The sequence below is a fragment of the Amblyomma maculatum genome, chromosome 2 (assembly GCF_055883805.1).
Source record: "Amblyomma maculatum isolate TAMU_Amacu chromosome 2, ASM5588380v1, whole genome shotgun sequence".
Taxonomy (NCBI): domain Eukaryota; kingdom Metazoa; phylum Arthropoda; class Arachnida; order Ixodida; family Ixodidae; genus Amblyomma; species Amblyomma maculatum.
In genome coordinates, this window is record NC_139345.1 from 223,605,960 (window position 1) to 223,627,546 (window position 21,587).

General features: G+C 46.7%; 1 long non-coding RNA gene across 1 annotated transcript in view; it reads left to right on the forward strand.

Annotated features, from left to right (window-relative positions):
• Window positions 1-21,587, forward strand: part of LOC146201362 (uncharacterized) — a 408,702-nt gene that overhangs the window by 297,093 nt on the left and 90,022 nt on the right. The gene's annotated exons all lie outside the window — the stretch shown is intronic.

Consider the following 21,587-nt stretch of genomic DNA (forward strand, 5'->3'; position numbering starts at 1 on the left):
GACTTCAACCTCCCAAGGTTGGAGAAGGCAGTAAATAAGGCGGAGCGGGATAGGCTGGAGGTATTTTTCTCGGTCAAAACCCACAAGGTTGATTCTCCGTTTCGGGCCATCGTTAGAGAATGGTTCTTGGCAGAAGTTGGTTGGTCAATTTTTGCAGTGCCAGTTGAACGTGCTCGCCTTGGATGACCCTTATGTCGTGTGCAACTCTACCGGTGTTATAGATGGCATCAACGATGGTCTGGCTGGTGCTACCTCGGCGTTTTCTGTCGACGTAGAGGACCTTTTTTATTCTATACCCCATGGTGAACTGTTTGGTACAGTGCGCGAGCTCATAGAAGAGACAGGAGTCATTCCTTTCCAGAACGCGAGTGGACTGAATGTGGACTCTTTCCTCGAACTTTTGGGGTTCTATTTGTCGTCCACCATTGTTGACTTCCAGGGGAAGAAATTTTTGCAAAAGAGTGGCATTTGCATTGGTTCTAGTGTAGCTCCGGTTTTGTGCCAAATATTTTTAGCTAAGTTTGACAACTCTCTTCGAGGCAGACTAACAGACAAGCGCGTTCTTCGTGTGTTTAGGTACGTCGACGATTTTCTAATCATCCTGGAGCTGGCACCTGGTGACTCGCTCCAAACTACTGTTAGTAATGTGTTGAATGTCTTTTATGCGTGTGGTGGGGCTCTGAATTTTACACATGAACTGCCAAGTGACAATTCTATTCGTTTTTTAGACTTAAAACTCACGTTTAACGAAGGCCACATCTGCTGGAGCTATTCACCCAGAAGTAAGAAGGCGCTTTTGCCTTATGCCTCCTCGCACTCTAAATTAGTCAAGCCAGACTTTGCTTGAGCAACGCCCTGCAGAAAAGCTGCCCTCATGTGATGAACAATAGTTTTCGTGAATAGGTACTTCGCCTAAGTGACGCAGGCTATCCGGCTGACATTCTGCGTGCAGTTGCCGAGTCCATGCTGCAAAAAAAAATGGGAGGGGGGGGGAGGGGTGGAAAATGCTAGGCTTGAAAAGAAGAAAGTCGAGGTAGTGCCTTATTTGCATGGCATCTCACATAATCTCAAGAAAGTGGCACAACGGCACGGCGTGACTGTGGTATTCTTTGCACCCAGTATGCTTTCTGGTCTTTGCTCAAGAATTGCGAAAGGCAGAGAAAGGAAAGCTACCAACAGCTGCACTGTCAAGCATCTGAACAAGTTTGTCGGGTGTTCGACACGTGTCGTGTACCAGATACCCCTCTCTTGAGGCCAGGTTTACACCGGCCAGACCGGTAGATGTGTGAATGACCGGGCACGCGAACACAATAATTCCTTGAAAAGTGTGTCAGACCCAAATAACCTTTCGCGTCACTGTAGACAATGTAAATACTGTGTGCCGGCTTTAGACAAGATTTCCATACTAGGCAAAGGAAGGAGGAAAGGGAAATAGTTGAAGCCTTTCACATTAGGTTGCAAGGCAGTGATAAGTGCGTTAGCGCTCCATCTCTGTTCCTTACGGATAAATAATTTAGGTTGATAAAAAACAGTGTACGGCGTGTAGGCGGAAAAAGAAAATAGAAGTTTCCCTGTGTCGATGCATTTTGGTTGGGGGGGGGGGGGGAGGCTGTTGGTCGAGCGTGTAAAGGGGTCTCATCACGTGGGTGTAACGCGCTGATACGCATGTGTCGTTTGGCTTCCTGGGTTTACCATTCTCCAATAAAACTTCAGTTGTTAGTCCAGCGCTGTCCTGAGTACCCCTTCCTCTTGTGTTCCGTTTTTTACGCTGGTTGCATTATGCTTGACTCCAAAACTTCTGCGTCGCTGACCTACCGTCTTGGTGCAAAGATTTCGTCAGGCGCAAGCTATGGTCGGCCACTTTCACCTGCACCAGAGCTTGTACTCTTTGTTTGAGTACATTGTATTGCGTCCACGCCTCAGAGGCCTTGGGGTCTTGTGACTTGACGGCTTGGCGGTATACTTTGTTAGCCTGACGGCGTGCTCACCATGCTGCCTCTACTTCCGCGTCCCACCACGCATTCCGTGTACCTCGCGCCGGCTGTGTATTATATCTTCCTGAGCGCGAAAGCTCTAGTAGAAGGCGGTTGCGGTCACTCCCAATACTGGCCGCCCCATCTCCATCAATGTGGAGCTTTTGGGAAAGGGCATGGAGATGGGCAGAAACCAACACATAATCAATGCATGTGGCACCACTACCGCGAGCGCACCACGTAAATTGTCCTTTGCACTGTGGGTCCAGATTCATCACCGACAGATCAAGTTGTTCCATCAGCCCTAGAAGCAATCGGCCATTGGCGTCGGTGTATCCATCCAAGGCACTTATGTGGCTTTGAAATCGCCGAGGATGATTATCTGCCTGCCAGTAGCCCACCTGTGGGCGTCGGCCCGCACGCATTGCAGCAGCTGTGCATTTTCGGATTGCTGTGTGTGATGCACGCCAAGGTACACCACGCACACAGCTGTCGGCACTCCCGAGATGGTGCCTTCAATCCACAGGTGGTCCATACATTCTCCCTCCAGGCGACGCCATTCAAGGCCCCGCCGCCATAGGAATCCAATACCCCCACCTCCACGCTCCCGGCAGCGTATTGACAAACCATATCCCGTAGGAGCACTCGAGCAGACGACGCTCTGCCGCGAAAGCACGTGACACGACGTCACTTCCTTTAAAGGTCCCCAGAAAGGGGTCACAAAGAAGGTTTGGATTGGTTTGTGGGGTTTAACGTCCCAAAGCGACTCAGGCTATGAGAGACAAAGAAGGGTGAACAACGCCATAAAACTGATAGTTATTGAACCACCCATCTTTATCCCGCAAAAATTTTCGATCTAGCTTCTGCAACACCAGAGATATTGGCGATTAAAAATGACCCTTCCAATTTTCCCTCTCAACTCGTACGCCGAAGGGAGCCATAAAAAAACAAAGAATACAAGCAAGTTCAAAGCTCCGCCCAGACATACGTCACTTCGACGAACTTCCGGTTGCCGCGCGCTCGCTCGCTGGCGTACTCGCGCCAACCCGTCCTCGCTCGCACACGCCTGAGGAGTTCGCCAGTTCGCGCAGCGACGGTTAGTGTAACCGCGAACCCGTGGTTATCCTATGTTACACGGCGGACCAAACCATGGTTGCACCACTAACCGCGGTTACCGCAAACCGAGCTTGACGACCTCGGTTTGCGGTGTTAACCGAGGTTATGACGGCGTCTGTTGACGGAAGCTGCTCGTCGGCGCCCGAGTGCGCGAAACGTACGAGCGGGTCTGCTTCACAAAGTTATTCATTTGCCCACTGTATCACGTTTAAAGATCGATGTATAGATTATGGTGTCGCCCGACGTCTTCGATTACGGCCGACAGCGCAGCGACAAGCCTTGTCTTGCCTACAGTATCGTTTGAACGGCTTGCTGCTGAGCAGAACGTCAAAAAATACGCGGCCTTACCTATGAAAGTACACGAGTTTGCAACTCTTGCAGCACGGGATGCCGCGAGCAGGCTGAGGTACGTTACACAATTACCGCGGGGGTGGAACGTGCGAGCGCGGCGAACGCCGGCACCGTGCGTGACCGTCCCTAGTCGTCGCTAGGCCTACATTGTTTCGCTTCGAAGCCGCGGCGGTCGACGCTTTGGAACATGATCAACGCTGTCGTAAATCGTCTACTTAAGAAACTGCCTTATAGTCATTCCTATCCTGCCATAGTAAAATAATTATAGGATTAACTCTGCCGACGCATTAATCGCAGAGCTAGTACGAGCAGATCGGATCAGCCGAAATGCACCAGCGGCAGCTGGCTTGAGCAGAAACTAGCTTGTATCACGGCTATCGCTCTTACCAGCAATTTGCTGCTGGTCAGCGATCCTCACGAGGGCTTCATACTTGATATTCGGCTCAGTATTCCAGACGTCAACAAATTTTAGCACGCTTTATTTCGGACATCGGTGCTATCGACCCGCCGTGTCGTTCGCGAACGGTATGCGGGAGGAGGGGTCACGACTCTCAACGGCGGCGTTTAAATCACATGGATTAGCGCCCATGCATGCACAGGAACAGCAGCAGCAGCCATGCCGAAGGACGACCGAAGCCGAAGCTGAGTACTTTTCTTTTACCAGTTTTTATATGTAATCGTATAGTGGCGGCAAATTTAGATTATAATTTAGCTTAAGATCAGAGACAGGGAAGTGAAAACATATAGGACTTAAATAACACAGAACAGCGCTAGGAAAAAGTATTTAGGCCTAGTCCGGAAAAATTTTCTGAGCAACGCGAATTCTGTCGCAGAGTTGAGGCTATGGGGCGGCCGGCCAGGAAAGCAAAGGGTGGGGATCCTGGGGATCTCGTCCAGTGCGGAACGTGTGAGCGCTGGTGCTTCCTGGACGAGACAGGGTTTGAGAGCATGATGGAAGCTGAGGAGGCCAGCTTGAAATGCAAAATATGCACGGCGGTGGAGAAAGTAGAGGGGGAGCTGACCAAGGAGGTAGAACGGATGAGGAAGGAGCTTCAGGAGGAAAGGAAGAGAAGGGCGGAGTTTGAGACAAGAGTCGAGAAGGAGTGGGGCGTCAGGGTGGAGAGCCTACAGCGCGAGTTGAGAGAGGTGCGCGATAAGGCAAGCAGGTTTGAAGATCAGGTGATCAGGTGGAAGAGTGGACAGAGACAGGCAGAGGGACGGAAAGCACTCCACAAGAATGCAGGCAGTAATGCCACCCTGGACGACGGGGGGGGGGGGGGCGGACGCGTCACAGGGGGCGCGCAGGGAGAATGTAGCGATTATGGGGGACACGAGCCCCGATGTAACCGGAGGGAAGAGGGGACACAGGGGTCGAGACAGCAGGGACTGGATACCACTGACAGGGAAGAGACAGGAGCCGGCAGCAAGAGGGTATGGGTGGTAGGGAGCTCTAATGTCACGAGAATTAAAAAGGCAGTCTTAAAGACAGTGAAGTTCACTGAGAAAGTACAAGTGGAAAGTAGGCCGGGCGAGTGTTTTGGGCAGGTAGTAGAGAGGACAAGGGATATGCTGTGGGAAAATAGAGAAGGAGACAATCTGGTAGTCATCCATGCCGGAGTAAACGGCGTGCTGAAGAACAGGGGACAAAACCTAGGCAGGCAGATAAGAACAGGGGTGGCGAAGCTACGGGCTACAGCTGAGAATGTGCACATAGTGCTGTGCACAGTGCCGGCAGTCAAGGGACAGGGCCCGTATGTAGCAAACCAAGTACTGAGGGCTAATGAGATGATCTGGGAGGTAGGGAAGGCCCTCAGGTGCGATGTCATGGATGTGAACAGGGTGATACATGGGGATAGGAACTACCTCCCCTTCACGCCTGATGGCATCCATTACACCGCACCAGCGGGATGGCAGCTTGGGCTGCGGATGGGGCGAAGGGCGCTAGCTTTTTTACAGGCGAGCAGATTGCCCCTGCATACCGAGAAGTAGGAGACAAAGATGGAGGGAGAAAGGGCAGGACGAAGGCACGGAGGAGGAAAAAGAAACAACCCGTAAATTTGGCTTTCATTAATATGCAAGGGGGTAGAAGTAGAATTAAATGGGATGAAATTCAGGAGCAGCTGCAAACTGGAAATTTTGTAGTATATGGTGTAGCAGAAACCCACCTTAGAGACAGTGAAGAACCTCCACACATTGAAGGATACTCATGGCTGGGGTGCAATAGAAAAGGGAAGGACCGAAAAGGAGGTGGCCTGGGGGCGCTAATCAAAGGCCAAGATTGGAAAAGGATAACAGAAAGCTGCAGAGAACATATATGGCTCCAGTGTAGAGTGGGAAACCTAGATACAGTACTAGGGTTTGTTTACCTAAAAACAGGAAATGACTCGAATGAGGAAAATTCAGAACATTTCAGATGTTTAGCTAAAGACATAGAGGAATTTGGCCAGAATAAGGAAGTGATAATCTTAGGGGATATGAATGCCCATATGGAATTTTTTGATGGAGCTACCGATACGACAGGCAAAATGTTAGGAACATTTTGTGAAACCCAGGATCTCACAATAGTTAATTCAGAGATAAAGTGTGAGGGAAAAATAACATGGGAAAGAAATAACTCTCATTCCACAATCGACTATTGTCTGATGTCCCACAAGCTGTATGACAGGTTAGTAGGTATGGAAATTGATGAAGAAGGGGCGAAGAGCTTAGGAAGCGATCACAAAAGAATTAAACTCCAATTTGGCGGGACAGCGGCAGCAACAAAAATGCAGGTATGTGAAAGCAACCAGAAACTCAATGATATGCAGTTGGAAAAAGGGTCAAAGCGCATTGAGGACATAGTAAACCAACAACCAAATAGAGAATGGACATACGATGACCTAGTAGAAGTATTTAAAAGAGAGCTAAAAAAGGGCAAGATTAGAAGAGGAAAGAGAAAATATAAACCAAAAGGCTGGTGGGATGCTGAAGTTAAAGCAGCCATAACGAGGCGTCAAGAGGCATCCAGAGAGCACAGATTAGCAAAGAAGAGGGGAGCCACACCAAGGGAAGTAGAATCCAAATGGGAGGAGTACCTTGAGAGGAAAAGGGAGGCGTCAACCTTAATCCAAATCAAAATAGGAAAAGCTGGGGTCCAGTGGATGATGGACATAAGTAAAAAAGATAAAAATGCTTCAAAGAGGTTTTGGAACCACATAAGGCTACAAGCAAAAAAGACGGAAGGGGTCCAACACTCACTGACCACACAGGAAGGAAAAAGATTGGAGGGAGAGGAAGCACAGGAATATGTTAGGCGCACAATAGAAACAGCCTTTGCCAGTCTGGAAGTGAATGCCGCAGAAGAAATGGAGAATAATGAGGACCACAGGGACGAGGAGCAAGAATACAAGAAGATGACAGCAAGAGAATGGGAAACAATAGAACAGAAGGTCCCCTTGGGAACAGCGACAGGACCAGATAGCATACCCATGGGATTGATTACCAGATTAGGACAAAAAAGCAAAGTAAAATTGCGACAGTTGATTGAACAAACAATAAAAGGCGGACAAGTACCAAAAGATTGGAAATTAAGCAGGATGAGACTAATATACAAAGGCAAGGGAAGCAGAGATAACATAAAGTCCTATCGGCCAATCACAGTTACATCAGTTATATACAGGGTAGCAATGCAGTTAGTAAAAGTAATGATGGAGGAATGGGCAGAAGGAGGGAATATCCTCGGAGAACTACAAAATGGTTTCCGCAAGGACAGAAGACTAGAGGATAATTTATTTGTGGTTACCCAGTGTATAGAAACAGCAGCTGCAAGTCAGAGACCATTATGGATAGCGTTTTTAGATATTAAAGGGGCATACGACAGTGTAGATCAGAAAAAACTGTGGGACCAGTTGAAGGAATATGGCCTGAATAAAAACCTGGTTCAGTTCATACAAGAAGTGTATGCAGATAATGAGGCAGTGATAGTATGGGAGACGGAAACAACAAAACCAGCAAAAATAAAAAGGGGGCTTAGGCAAGGGTGCCCACTGTCACCGCTGCTTTTCATGATATACATGAGCCAAATGGAAAGGCGCCTGGAGGAAAGTAATATGGGATTCGATGCAAGCTATATGCAGGGAGGACAGAAAGTAACGCAAGTTCTACCAGGATTGATGTACGCGGATGACATTGTACTGCTGGCAGATAAGAGGGATGGGTTGCAGGAGCTGCTTAAGATCTGTGGAGAAGAGGGCGAAAAGCTGGGACTGCAATTTAGCAGCGAAAAATCAGGAATAATGGTATTTAATGATGAAAGGGGGGACGTGCTGGAAATACAAGGCACCAAGGTTGAACATGTGGAGAGCTATAAATACCTGGGCATATGGATCAATGAAGGAAAAAATTACCTAGAAAAGCATGAAAGAATTACGATAGACAAAGGGAAAAGGAGTTCGGATATTATGAAACACAGGGCCCTCTGGAATTATAACAGGTATGAGGTTGTTAGAGGGGTATGGAAGGGTGTTATGGTAACAGGACTCACTTTTGGAAATGCAGTCCTGTGCATGAAATCAGAAGTACAGTCAGGCCTTGAAATCAGACAGAGAAAGGTAGGTAGATTGGCATTGGGAGCACATGGCAACACACCTAATGAAGGAGTCCAGGGAGATATGGGCTGGGCATCATTTGAGGTTAGAGAGGCAATGACAAACTAAAATATGATCAGAGACTAACCGAAATGGAGGAATCAAGGTGGGCACGAAAAATGTACAAGCACCTCTTCATGAAAAGCCTGAATACGAAATGGACTAACAGAACCCGAAAGCTCAGATTTAAGTACCTAGAGTTTGGAGATACACCGCAGCAAAATAGCAGCATTGAAAAGCAGGTAAAGGAGGCAGAAAGGAAAATGTGGGAGGAAAGAATGCAAGGAAAATCAGCATTGGGTATGTATAGAACTCGAAAACAGGATATAAAGGAAGAAAGTTTATTCGACAACTCACGAGGGAGCTCATTGCTGTTTGAGGCTAGGGCAGGGGCCCTCAGAACAAAAAAGTACAGGAAAAATTTCAGGAAGTAGATATATTATGCGCGGCGTGCGGAACTGAGGAGGAAACAACGGGACATGTTGTTCTAAGGTGCCAAAAACTTCGTCCTGCCCTTCCCGCGGAAAAAGCGGCAGATCTGGAGAGAGCGCTGGGATTTGCTGGGGAAGATGGACGAATGGATGAGGAACGCGTTCTGATAACAAAAGTGAGGTTAGAGGATTGGTGGAAAAAGTCAAGAGAATAAAAAGAGGAAAAAAAGGGAGGGGGGCAGATACGGGCGAATTAGAAGCTAAAAATGGGGAAGAGATAAATATATTTCTTTTAATTTTTGGCTAGGCGGCGCAAGCTGCCGTCCGATACAAAGGGCAGAGCCACTATCATCCATCCATCCATCCGTTTACGGCGGTCGAGGAAGTGCTGCCATCGTGCGGTGCTTGACCGTGCTGTTGACGCCTCGTCGGACGACACTCCGATACTCCTGAAACCACGTTATATAAATAAGATATTTGTAAATGCAGCTTCGTTCTACCGATCCCTGCGTCGCTTCGGTTGTTGCACTTAATGGGAAATGGCCACCTAACCGATAAGGGCGGCGAGCTGTGTAACAGCCCGCACAGAGTTCGAGCAGCGCACGAGCAGACGACTTTCGCAGGCTACCGGAAGCGTGTCCGTGACGTCATGGTTGCAGTGACCGCAGAGAATGGCAGCTTCTAGCAAGCCTTGCCAGTCAACCGACCCGTGACGTCACGGGAATAGGAAATAGTAAAGTCCCTTGATAATTTGAAATAGCGACACTCTCCTCCGCGCCGCGCTTTCCTCCTCGATTCTCCTCGCGCGGCGGCGGCAAGCGCTGCGCACGACACGCTTTTTCTCCTTGTCGCCCGCCGGCCGGCCGCAGCAGTGAGTGAAGCGCGAGCTTTTGGGCCAGGTCTGCGCTCCAGGAGTGCACAAAATTTTTGAAAAATTGCGAGAAAAGCATTGAGAATGCCGATAGTAAAGTTCATGAATTGATTGGTTTCTTCTTTAAACTGTTTGAATGGGGAATACTGATAAACAAAGCTTTCGGGCGAGTTCTGAGCTGCAGACACTTTTTAAATCACATGATAAGGTTTTACTTTGTACACCTAATCTAGTACTGCCTCTGACTGTGTTTTTTTTAGAGCGTGAAATCTTTCACAGCGGTAAAACTTCGGAAAACGATCCAGGCTGGTGCTTTGAACTTCAAGATCAGAGAAGATCAAAGCAGGACTTAGTCTATTTCGCTACTGTCAAGCTATCTCTCTAAGCATAGTATATGTCACGTGATCAACCATGAGATTTGATTATTGGTTAATTGTACATGTATTTTGATCAATTACTGCGCCAAATTAATTGATACTTAGTAAATTGCAATTAAAACCTAAATTTTAGCTGCAACATCGAACCGTATACCGTTGGCAAGCTTAGGCCAAGTGTAATGGCACTGTGCTAGTTAGCGATCCGCGATAACCTGCGTTAATTAGTTAATTTTGTATAAAACCAAATTTTGAGCTGTTCTTTGCCGCTTCGAGGTAAAGAACAGGTTTGCCACGGCAGTCTTGATATGACGCTGATGTAGGAATTAAATAATTTATGAGTACGCGGCCACTCACTGACTTCGCGTGTGGGTAAAAGACAGCAGGGCACACTGAGAGAAGTGGTGGGCCCTATTGCCGACGCACTGAAGTTCTGGGGCAAGCATGCTGCGACCTCATGCGCTATGTAAAAGAGTGATTTCATTGAACGCAACAATCAAATAAAAAATGACAGGGTGCACATAAGTCTTCAACGTGCGGAAATGAGAAAGCACATAACTGCCAATTCATTAACTATCGCTATCCTATCTATCACTATATCTACTAATGCCAGCGACCTATCGTAACTGTCACTATCCGCAACGAACACTATCACCTCACTATCCGGGCCTATTACTATCATTTACTATTATTATCCGTAACAGCCACCATCATTACCTATCACTATTCATAACCATCACTATTTATTCTGATGCCGTCCCATGACCCATTGATATACTTAAATTCTCATTGACTTACGTTATCAGTCATATCTCTATTATCTCATAATATCTGACGAGACAACTATACATTGACTTTTAAGTCTTATACTTTCTTGTTTTCGCATAAATGGAGGTGGGAAAAGAGCAAGCCATTGAAATAAATGACTACTATCAGCGCGAGGTTCATGTCTCTGTCGAGGAGGCTTCCTTTACTTCAGGATAGGTCGGTGAGAGAAAATTGATGAAACTGCGTTGGGCTCAGTTTTTTTTTCGATTTCGTGTAATATTGGCGACTCAAACTGGTCTTCAGTGAAATGTAGCTAGAACATAGAGAGCGATGAGTTAATCACTCAGGCAAGGTGAAAAAAAAATCTTCTTGCATACAATTGAAATGAGTAATATGTTACAGTGCTAAGAATTGTTGCTCGCAAAATGTTCCCCTATTTTTTACATCATAACTATATTCATTATCGATTGTTTAAATTTCGTAAATACAGAAAATTGCTGCAATGATTACGGCTGATTTTAAATCGATGGTTTTTGTAAAACTTTTCTCGCAGTAAATGAATACGCGGAATCGCGGTTAAAGAGCTCCAGCTTTCAAAGCGAATTTAACCTGCCAACGCCTAGTAGTCATGGTTAAAGTGAAGTGTGTGTGATCATATGAACACCTCCTGCACATTGGCCGTATCCCTGATAAAACGAACGCATACTTTTTAACCCACGCGTGCGTCGAAGCATGGCAAGGCACATTCAAGAATTGAAAAAAAAATGCCTTACGACCTAACTCGTGCAGATTACCCGCAATGCCTCGGGTTTACTTGCCAAAGAGTTTTCAGGGCCAGCATTCATTGCTCCCGAGTAACCGACGCACACTACAAGTACTAGCTGGAAAGACTAGCTCCTCTACAAGCCCGAATTTTGATTTTTAGTGAAGGAGGCCAGGGATCCTAGCATAATCGCGAAAAATGCAATCGTGAGACTGTAAGTTTCCAGTTATCTCTGACAGCAAAAAGCAGATTATAGTGCCCTATTTCAAGTCGACAGCGTGTTAAAGGATGGAGCCTTGGAGCATCGCAGAATCTTCAGCATGCTGCAAAGGACAACCTTATTTTTATACAATGAACATGTTGCCGCCGCAAAAATATTGAGGAGCAAGCAGGAATAAAAAACGCAGCGTCAGGTGACGTGTTATTACGGGAAGTGAGAAAGGCACCTTACGTCGCAAACAACTCTGTTATTTCTAGGAATAAACTTCTTTCGACTAATCTTGTGAATCCATTGACTCGTGCGCAAGCCGTCACGCCTGCTTTGAGATATCAAGAATACCGCATAACCATCTTCAGGCCGCTTGCTGCAGTTGTACGCGCAACAGCACGGCATAGAGCTTGCACGCTGCAATAAAAGCACAGCGCGCAATATTTGCTCGCCGAGACTAGGAGAAAAATGGCGCGAAGGAAAAAGAAAACAGAAGGAAAACGCCGGACGCGCGTCGGTCTCCAAGGGCAACGGCAGGGAGGCCAATCGTCGCTCAGGAAATCGGGCGGAGAGCCGGCCTTCAGCGAAGGGGTGCGCAAGGGGAGAGGAAGAGGTGAGGAGGTAGCGCGGCGGCGGCAAAGATCAATCATTGGCGTAACTTTCAAAGTATCAAGGGGTTTTAGGAAATAGTTCCATGCGACACCGCCAAGCGACAATCTCTCTGCCCGCGAATTTCAAAAAACGCTGTTTTTAAAAATTAATAATAAATCGCTGGCTTTGTTCCAAGGAGTTATACTTTGCGTTAATGCTCAAAAGGATGTGTTCTACACACTGAACACGTTTATCAGTGGTTTCTTGGGGGCCGTTTCCGTGGACCTTTAAGTTATTTTTTGCTTGTTTCTATTTTTTTTACGCCAAAGAAAGATGGCGGCGCACATGCGCGCGCCGTTAAACTATAGTGCCTAGAATATACTGGCTAGTGTGCCGAGGGCGCGCGCTGGCGTGTCCGCCGCGGTGATGCCTTCCCGCCGCCACCGCGGGGCGGCGCTACCAATAGCTAAGGTGCTATCGCTCCGCGTTCGCGGCCTCGGCAGCATAGGCGGCATATAGGTCCGGATAGCACGCTGCGCTTTCCACTGCGAAACCTGTCTCTTGACGGTTTAAGCGCACTTTGTGTCTAAAAACAGTCTTGGTGGAAGACATTCATACCGTCCTAGTACTGTGCGGAGAAAATCATACGCTCAAATAGCGCTCGAGGAAGCGTTTAACAAATACTGTCTGGTCCATGTCTGTTATATATCTGTTTTATTTATTCAGCTGAACCGGATAAGGTCTTAAGCAGAACACATATTGACTTCCTGATATCCAGCGAGAGAAGAAATTTGAGAAAACCACCTAAAGTTGACACGTTGGTTGCAATATAGTTTGTTAATCTTTGATTAAACGATCGAGTCCGGGCCGGATTCAATATATTGCTATGAAATATTCCGATGACGATTTTATTTGATCTAGAGCCACTCGATTGCGATCCACGCATCGCGATTGCGGATGTAAGGTATCGTATGCATCTTCCTTCTGAGTGAGCGCTCAGTCAGCCCAGGTGGTTGTCCCGAATTATGGGAACTATATTCTCAATCGCGATCTAACCCGGAACGGATCGACGACGACTGTTATTGTCCGTGTGACACAGCTAGTATCAGAAAATACCCTTAATATTTTACACTGTTCATTAATCTAACTTTGAATTTTATTTACTCTTCGGTCTTTTCTTATGGTCCATGATATATCGCGATGCCGCAGTCAAGTGCTACGAACGTCAATACGGGCCCCGTGCTTTCGGATAGGTTACGTCGACGTTCCTGCAATTCAGTCATGCTTATTGCTAAGGTGATATATATCAGGTTAGTGACGTTTTATAGCGTCACATTTATGCTACAGAAAAGAAGGGCGATCTTGCTTTTTCGTAACATATATTGCACGCGCGCATGTTTTCAAAGATCGCATATGCGACAATAAACACAATTGCAGTCTGAATCTGACTTCAGTTTTTGTTCTTACTCTTTATACATTTGCTTTATTAGGAAGTCACTTAATTGTTGCTTCATACATAAATGATTATTATGCGGTGTGCTTTCTTTTGTAACAGAAGGAAAGGCAAGAAACAAAAGTGGTGATTGTATCACTGATTCTTTTTTTTTTTTTTACAAAGTCTACAATATAGTAAAATTTGAGCAAAAAGGCCCAGCAACAATAAACAAGTAAAAATATAGAAATGCACCGCTAAAGGTTTTGGAGAAAGGCCGCACATATGACACCGCAATAATTTTAAAGTAGTCTGATACCAATTTTTGGTGGTATTTTTTTTTTTCACTTGCTAATGATGCGCTAGATATTCCTGTATAATTCTCCACGTGGTTTCTCGCTTACCACCGCTAAGTAATTTATAATTAATTTTACTTTCTTCACCAGTTTCGGCTTCGCAGTTTCAGCAGCCGAGCGGTTGTTGTACGGTCACAATTGTCTAGGTCACGCGCGGGATTAAAAAAAAAAGCTTCAACCGCAGACTCACTTATTAGCTCCTCATTTTGCGCTGTCAATAGAGCCACTTGTTCTGCGCTCCATGCCAGTTTTCTCTTAGCTCTTCTCAGAGCGCGAGAAATGTTGCAGCATATATTTGGCTAGTTGCATGCTTTTTCCTTCTTTCTGCGCATCTTGTGTAAGCCTCCGCTGGTATTTGCATTAAGCGCAGCTAACCCCTTCAGAGTTGACGGTCAAGCGACACTTTTTCTGCAAAATATATTCCCATGAAGGATATGTGCTTCCTGAATCAGCTGGTTGCAGGCCACATTCGGAACAAAGACCCTCCAGTGCACTCTACCTATATAGCTCTATCTTCAGCTTTAGATATTGTTGTATTGTACGCGCTTGTTTTTTTCTTTTCCGAGAATATACACTATTGTGTCCACAGAACTGCGTTCAGGCTTCCAAAAGTTATCACTTTTTCTATGTACAAAGTGACAAAGTTCTTTTTTTTTTTTTTTTTTTGCTCGATAACGCGCGTAGGCTACAGATCCGGCAGGTGCTTCGGTTAATTTGGTCCAAGTTGCAGGTATGTAAATTGAGTCAAACGGATCCCGAGGCTCAAAGCTGCACGTCTGCTGCTGCGGGCATGAGTTCTCGCTCGGCTCTTCTGCTGCCAGCTCCTTGGAAGCATTGTCAAACATCCTTGACGGTGCGTGCATGGCTGTCGTCTGCACCACTGGCATTACGGCACTGCGTTTTTGTCGTTTAGCGGCCGGTCGGTCTCAGAGGTTCCTCAACTTTCTTTTCTATGTCTTCTTAGGCAGAAGATGGTTCGGATAATGGTCGAATAGCGTTGGCACGGTTTCGGGCCTAATTCGTGGTCTATCTCTAGCGAGCTCATTGACGATGCCGTTTACTGTCACTTTGAACGTTCTCTCGATGTAGCTCTCCTCAAAATATTTTTCGCAGACAACACACGTTGAAGTCAACTTGCGGTCCTGTCTTTTAATCAGCCACTTCCACTCAGCAAGCTGCGCAGGGTCCGATGGCACACCGAACATAGAAACCTAGTCCTGATTCGAGCGGTAGTCACTCCGACAGAGCGACACGAAACATGTCTTTCCCTGCCCTGATGCTTTATTTTTAGCATCATTAGTCGTTGCAAATTTAATTATCTCATATGAATGCAAGAAACAGAACGACTAAAACAAAAGAACAGCGTAGACGCGTCCAAAGCGCTCGAACCCACTGATGGCTCGGCCAGCGCAGCTGCGGCAAATCAAGGGCGCGCCGGCGGCCGACGGCGTCGACGGCACCTTTACGATGAGCAGCGCCCCTGGCGACCAAAGTTGGAAGGCATCGCCGGCGCGGACACCTCCTCCCATTGAGAGAGCCCTCCGCACGGCACACTAGCCAGTATATTCTAGGCACTATAGTTAAACGCTTGGCCGACGCTGGCGTTGGGTCGTTGGTTAGCCAGACAAGCGCGTATCCTTCTACCATGGCTTAGTGGTAGTGCCTGTGGCTTAAGGGGTGCTGCGGCTGCAGTTTTGAGGCTTTATAAACGCAGTGGCCCAAGCCGTGCCATTTGGTAGCTGGATACTGTGATGCTTGCAGTTCGAAACAAGTTTTTGGCCGTCATGTTTGACTCTGACAGCAAGCGATTTTGTGAAGCCACGACTGGTGAACCTTTGCTGCCTAAGCATGCTGGATGCTGACTGTGCTGGTGCTGGATGTGCAAGTGCGTCGATTCCAAGAAAGCTGCGCAGCGCCGTTGGATGCTCGCCTTGGAGCCACTAGTCGCTGAAAGTGCCGCCTTAGTTAGTAGCACTGCAATGTTTGGATAAGCACCGCTGGAATAAGGGGGTTAAAAAGGGGGGAAAAAAGAGAGAAAAAAACGTGGTTACGTGGTGTATTTGTGAAACATTTGCTGTGATTCTACATCGCTGCTCGAGGGGATCTTCGCTAGGGATGCTAAAGCTACTGGCCTACCCAAGGGCGTATGTAGACTACTACCGATGCTAAATTACATCTCAAAGGCCGTGTCTCATTTTATGCTACCTTGTGAGCAGCTGTTTGCACTCAGGATTTTTCTTTTTTTCAGTTTCCGGCATTTAAATACGGAAATGTTTCTATATGGCAGTAATACGGAAAGTTGAGCTAGTTGGTACATGGTTGCAAATTACGAGCGCTGCGACGGAGAACAACAACGAGAGAGTAAAGACAAGGACAGGCGCTACTATCAACTGAACGTTTATTCGAAGAACACAGATTAAATACTCGCAGAAGACAACCAAAGGCACATGCGCTTCACAGATTTTGCCTAGGTATCCAGATATACAATCTCACATTCTTGGATGCTTACAGATGGTGAGCTCACGCACGTGTCACTGTTCTTATGGATGTGATATGATTCTGACAGTTCTCTAGTCATTTGATCTTTGTGTCTGAACTTAATCTTGGTTTTGTTAAAAAGCGGTAGGCATATTTGTTCCTACTAGGCACATTTGACCCACTAGGATTATTCAAATGACAGTCTCTATAATGAAGGGCCAAATTGGATGAAGGGGCACTATTCAAAGAAGTGTTATGTTGTCGCAGGCGCGTATTAATACATTTGCCGGTTTGCCCTATATAATTTTTCCCACATTTAAAAGGTGCTTGATACACAACCCCTTCTTCACATGCGACAAAACGCGAATCATGGCACGCGCCTTTTCTTGTTCTACTTTTTTGTTTCTGATCTCTAGCCCTTCTGTCGACAACCGCACAAATTTTGCCCAGCTTATTAGGAACCGAAAACAACACTTTAACTCCATATCTACTGCCGATTTGCTTAAGCCTGTGGGATAACCGATGGATATACGGGATCACTGCATACTTCTTTCTATCGCTATTGATATGGACCTGTGTATCTTCTCTACCAAAAGCCTTAATCTTCTTTATGATTTTATTGCTAGCTAGAATTATCACATCCATCGGAAAGCCCGCTAACCTTAACCTTTGGACCTGTTGTTTGAAACTGCTATCTATGGCGTGAACACATGATTTTGTAACAGCAGAACTTAAACAAGACACTGGAATGCCACATTTTACTATCTTTGAATGACCTGAATGATAACTAAGCAAGGGCTTCTCTGACCGCTGTAGAAAAGACCAACAAACATGACCCAACTTTTTTTCCAATGTTTTATCCAAAAATTGAAGCTGATTTCCCTCGGGTAATTCAAACGTAGACTATTTATACAAAAATCTGTGGTGTGCATTGGCTCAAAAGTGGCTCCAGTTCTTAGCAACATATTTCTTTCTTACGTGGACAGATCCATTAATGACAAATTAGGTAACTATGTAAAAAAAGTCTTCCGATATGTAGACGATTATCTGGTTTTTGTTGAAGCCCAGGACTTCAATAATCAAGTGGATATGGTTTTAAAAACATTTGTAGACTGTGGGTATGGGTTGGAATTTTATGTTTGAATTACCGGAGCTTCAGCCTGCGATGATGCATTCGAGACGTTGCGCAATGTTCTGACGTCACCGCCAATCCTTCGCCATTATGACCCACTGCACGTACAGAACTTCACACCGATGCCAGCGGTGTCGGCCTCGGCGCCGTCCTCGCCCAGCGCAAGCCTGGCTTCTCCGAATACGTTGTCGCCTACGCAAGCCGTGCTCTTACCAAAGCCGAGACCAACTACTCCGTTACCGAAAAGGAGTGCTTAGCAATCGTGTGGGCTATAACGAAGTTCCGCCCTTGCTTATATGGCCACTCCTTCGATGTAGTTACAGATCATCACGCGCTCTGCTGGCTCGCGTCTCTCAAGGATCCGTCTGGCTGTCTCGGGCGCTGGGCTCTCAGGCTTCAGGAATACGACATCCGTGTAGTGTACCGCTCTGGCCGCAAGCACTCTGACGCCGATGCTCTTTCTCGGTCACCGGTGCGTTCGCCTAACTCATCATCCCCTCCTCAAGCCTCTTTGTCAGCACTCACGTACCATTGAGGATATGCCTTTCGAGCAACGACAAGATCCTTGGGTTTCTAACCTGCTAGATGTCCTTGGCACTACTTCCGCGGCTATGCATCCTCGGGCACTCCGCCGACAGGCCTCCCACTTTACCATTCGGGACGGCCTGCTCTACCGAAAGAACTACAACTCAGATGGCAGAAAATGGCTTCTTGTCATTCCGCGCCACCTCCGCTACGAGGTTAGTGCCCACCATCACACTGACCCGCAAAGCGCTCATGCCGGTGTCCTGAAAACCTATGATCGAATTCGTCAGAGGTATTACTGGCGGGGAATGTACAATTTCGTACGTCGTTACGTTTGCTCTTGTACCGCCTGTCAACAACGCAAGATTCCTCGCCACCCCGCTGGCCCTCTCCAGCCTTTACCGTGTCCAGCTCGCCCGTTTGATTGCGTGGGAATCGACCTCTATGGTCCGCTACCATGCAGTGCCGCCGGGAATCGATGGGTCATCTGCGCCGTCGACCACCTGACCCGTTATGCAGAGACTGCTGCACTTCCCGCGGCGACAGCCGAGAGGTAGCCCATTTTCTCCTACACCACTTCATTCTTCGACACGGCGCCCCTCGCGAACTACTGAGCGATAGAGGTCGTGTCTTTATTTCCGAAGTAGTCCAAGAGCTTCTGTCGTCTTGCAAATCGATACATCGGGCTACAACCGCGTACCACCCGCAAACCAACGGCCTCACGGAGCGTTTGAACCGTACGCTTGGGGACATGCTCGCAATGTATGTTACATCTGAATCTGGGAGCTCCAACTGGGACCAGGTACTGCCATTCGTAACATTCGCGTACAACACTGCCACCCAGGCAACAACTGGTTTTTCGCCCTTCTTTCTCTTATACGGCCGTGAACCATCTTGTACTCTGGACACAATTTTGCCATACCAACCAGATGCCTCTGAGTACAGTGCTTTGTCCGATATTGTACAGAAGGCTGAGGAATGCCGTCAGCTAGCTCGCACGTTTACCTCCAACACTCAAGGCTATCGCAAAGATCAGCATGATAGCGATACCCCTGCTCCGACGCTCCTGGCCGACAGCTTCGTTTGGCTATGCGTTCCTGCCACCAGCAAACTAGAAACGAAATACCACGGACCTTATCGCGTCTTGGAACGCACATCCCCTGTTAACTACATCATCGAGCCAGTCACCCCTTCTTCCGACCACCGCGGCCGTGAGGTTGTCCATGTTAGCCGCCTCAAGCCGTATTACAACCCTATGGTTGTCTCTTCTCCGTGAGTCGCCAGGATGGCGACTTCTTCACGCGGGGGAAATGTAAAGAAGATGAAGAAGAAACAACGCTGCGACATCGCCATCACCATCTCCGGCGCCCATCTCTCTCGCGCTGAAGCTGTGCCCTGCGGCTGGTATTCCGATCCTGCTGTGCCCGAATTACTGCCAGCGCTAGACATTCGAATCAACTATTAAATCCACATTTCAACCTGTATACACCTCAAAATACAGGACAAAGGGACTAGGGATTGTAGTGCCTTGCCCCCATTCGTTACGCTCCCTTCCTACGACACGTTCGCTACTCGAAAGTGTGAGTACGCTGCAAAAAGCGCCTGCTTCTTTTCGTTTCAGCAAGAACTAGAAGAGTGTTGTGTGATAATGAGACCTTTTGTTTGGAATACGAGCCTTACAGAGAAACTGACTTGTATTCCGGCGAGTGATCGATTGTCTGAATTCGCTGAAGCTGCATGCATAGGACGCGCTAGTTATGCATATGAATGCATGTTAAAGTACAAATTTAGTGTTATGGCTACAGCAACCAAATATTCAATGTTTGAAATCTCTTTACTGCCTAAGAAACCGTAGCGCTTGTGTTGTACAGGTAATCTTAACACATTTTTGTTTATATCACTGTGAAGCTACAAGGCTATCCTTACAATGATGCTTGCTTGGACAGCCCTGTGACACGTTGCCAACATTCCTGTGAATGTTTACCACCTCACTGTGGGCTAGTTGGTATGGATCTTTGATTGTATACTAGAACATGCAGAAGGCGGACTTAAGTGGATGTCATTGTTTGGTTATGCAGGAGACAGTGACTACCCACTGGAGTCATGGTTGCTTACATCAATGCCAAGTCATCCCAGACCCAACTTGCTGTCCCTTCTCTGCTATCACCTTGCAGCCTGGCACAGTTGGCTGTGGTCACTAGCTGTGTGGTAAACATGCTTAAACCGAAAAGCGTAGCATTACAGCAAGGTAATAAATGTCCATGACCCTTATTCGAATCAGAAAATGGCACCAAAGATTTTTTACTGCCACATATACTCAGTAGAAGCACTTATTTCGTGGCCGCTGTATTTCACTCGAGTGATTTTATTGAGAAAGAGACATCATACATACCAGCACAGTTACCTTGATGTACAATGACCATACAACATTGACATGTATATTGCAGAATAATTATTGGGCTCAAAGAAGCCGCTCCCTTTCAACATATTGAAGCTACCTATACAAATAGGTACTGTATGCATGGTGCAGTGTGCAAAACGCTTACATATCAGAGGTAAAAATGCCAGCTGGATGGTATACTACTAGAGATCTTGCTCGCAGTGCTAAATGCTGTAACAGCTGTTAGGAGAATGGTGTACAAATACTAGGCTGCGGTGCCCACAATGATTGCTGAATGATTACAAAACTCTAGTGAAAATAAAATAAGCATCACACATACATTTTTAAGGCAATGTGTGAGCAGATGTTATGTACACTAATAAAACGTGCAAAACTGCAAGAGGACAGCTGAGCAGCTTGAAGACAGTAGAGGCAGCTAAAACATGAGCATTCAAAAATATTTTACACCATAAACATGGTAGAACGAGAGAAATAAGATGGCTACTCAATACAAAACAGCACTAAACAAGGGTTGAGGAGGAACCTTGGTTTGCTAGCCAAAATCGAAATGTGGGCTCGGCTTGCAGACTGCTTCCCTCAACCCTTGTTCAGCGCTCTTTCATACACCATAAACACGTGATAAGCACCCCTTTACATAATTGTCACCTACTTTTGACCTTGCAATTTATTTTCCAAGTCGTTTTCACCAAATAATCAGAAAAAGCATCTTTTGTGCAAACTGGCCTTTCGATTGAAATGGTTTGTACATAATGCACACAACATGGAAAGGTAATAGAATGAGGAATGTGTGTAAAATGAACATCTCTTTGAAACACTACACAGACTCCATGATGGCACTTCAAAACTAGCACACATTCTTCGCCTTCGAGCTAATCTGCACACCTCACTGGTGGGCCCAAGACTAGGGAGATTAAGCAGATTCACCAGCTCGCCTCCGGCATCGCGCACCAAGCTTGCGTGATGTGTTTGCCTTTCCCGTCGAAAAGGGAGGGGGGGATACCGTTCAACATGAACAGACACTGACAACGTTCAAACAATGTGCCACTAACAAACACAGCCTGTTGCGCGAAATACAACATACTACACATCCCTGTCCAGACCTGGCTGAACAAGCTCGTCCTCTCCTCGGTCACTACAACAAATTTCTGAATAAAGTATTTTCTTTCTCTGAACACACCAAAGGAAGCATTAA